Raw genomic sequence first — 1,866 nt, forward strand, 5'->3', positions numbered from 1 at the left:
CCGAAGCTTTGAGTAATTATTTTTGTCGCATGCAAAGTAGGAACTCAAACTTTTTTTATGTGCTTGATTTAGATGGTGAATCTCGAATAAAAAATATTTTTTGGGCAGATGCAAGATGTAGAGCTGCATATGATTACTTTTCTGATGTCGTGACTTTTGATACAACCTATTTGACTAATAGTTATAACATGCCATTTGCTCCATTTGTCGGGGTGAATCATCATGGTCAATCAATTTTGTTGGGATGTGGATTATTATCAAGCGAAGACTCAACAACTTTTATATGGTTATTCAAATCTTGGTTGACATGTATGCTTGGACGTGCTCCAAAGGCTATAATTACAGACCAATGTCGTGCCATGGCAATTGCAATTAAAGAGGTATTTCCGAATTCTCATCATTGTCTGTGTCTTTGGCATATCATGAAGAAACTTCCAACAAAATTAGGTGGTCATGCTCAATACAAAATGATAAAGAAGCAATTTAAGAACATTGTTTATAACTCGCTAACAATTGATGAGTGTGATGAGAATTGGTTGAAAATGATTGAGGAGTTTAATTTAGAGAACAATGATTGGTTGAAATTTTTGTATAAAGAATGGAATACATGGATACCTGTATATGTTAAAGATCAATTTTGGGCAGGTATGTCTACATCTCAAAGAAGTGAAAGTATGAATGCATTTTTTGATGACTACGTCCATTCTAAAACATCCTTGAAGCAATTTGTTGAGCAGTATGATAGTGCTTTGAAGAAAAAAATTGAGAATGAAAAATATTTGGATTTTGTTTCTTTTAATTCTATCATGCCAGTTATTCTTGGTCATCCTATTGAAAGACAATTTCAAAATGCCTACACTAACAACTTATTTAAGTTGTTCCAAGATGAAATAAGAGGGTTGATGTTTTGCAATGTCTCTTTGTTGAAAGAAGATGGGACAACTTTAATATTTGAAGTAGTAGAAACTATGTTGGAAAAAATGGAGAATCTGTAAAAGAAGTTTCCTTTAGAGTTCATTATACGAAGTTAGATTGCCAATTGAAGTGTGTGTGTCGTCTATTTGAGTTTCGGGGAATTTTATGTATGCATGTGATCAAAGTATTGATAAGAATGAAGGTGATTGAGGTTCCTAAGAATTACATTATTGACCGATGGCGCAAAGATATTAAGCGTGGGTATCAAAGTATCAGTAACATCTATGATGATTATGATTGTGATGGAGAAAGACATCGGAATAATATTCTCACTCCGTTAATACAAGAGGTTCAACAACTTGGCGCAAAAAATGACGACAATTTTTCTATTTTGGTGGAAATCTTGAAAGACACGAAGGAAAAATTGATTGCATGTGATCTTGGGCATTCAAGGGTTGAACAACTGGAAAAAGTATCTACATCCGGTGCAAAAATGATACACTCTCCATTAAAAGTAAGATCTCGAGGTCGTCCACCCACAAAGAGGAAACAATCAAAGATTGAACAAATTGTGAAGAAATCAATTGTAAATGCCCGAAAGAAGGTAAGTGATGCATATAATATATACCTAAATTAATTGTGTGGTCTTGGTTTAGCTAGTTTAAAATTATTTCTATAAATTAATTGCGTGGTCTTGGTTGAAATTGTTGTAGGGAGTTGCTGGTTCTGATCCAAGTAATGTAGGTTTTAGTTACTAGGAGCTGCTAATGCTGCTCGCAATGCTAGCTGTGAGTTCCATCTTTATCAGACCTCCTGCTGCATATCAAATTGATTCATATGTTGGTTCTTTTATTTTATTTATCATTTTTAAAACATGGAATCCTACAGATCAAATTCCTGCTTCTACAGATCATGTCATCTCTGGTGACTTTTGGAAGAACATGTAATCCT

Source organism: Zingiber officinale, chromosome 2B (genome assembly GCF_018446385.1).
Source record: "Zingiber officinale cultivar Zhangliang chromosome 2B, Zo_v1.1, whole genome shotgun sequence".
In the NCBI taxonomy this organism is placed as follows: Eukaryota; Viridiplantae; Streptophyta; class Magnoliopsida; order Zingiberales; family Zingiberaceae; genus Zingiber; species Zingiber officinale.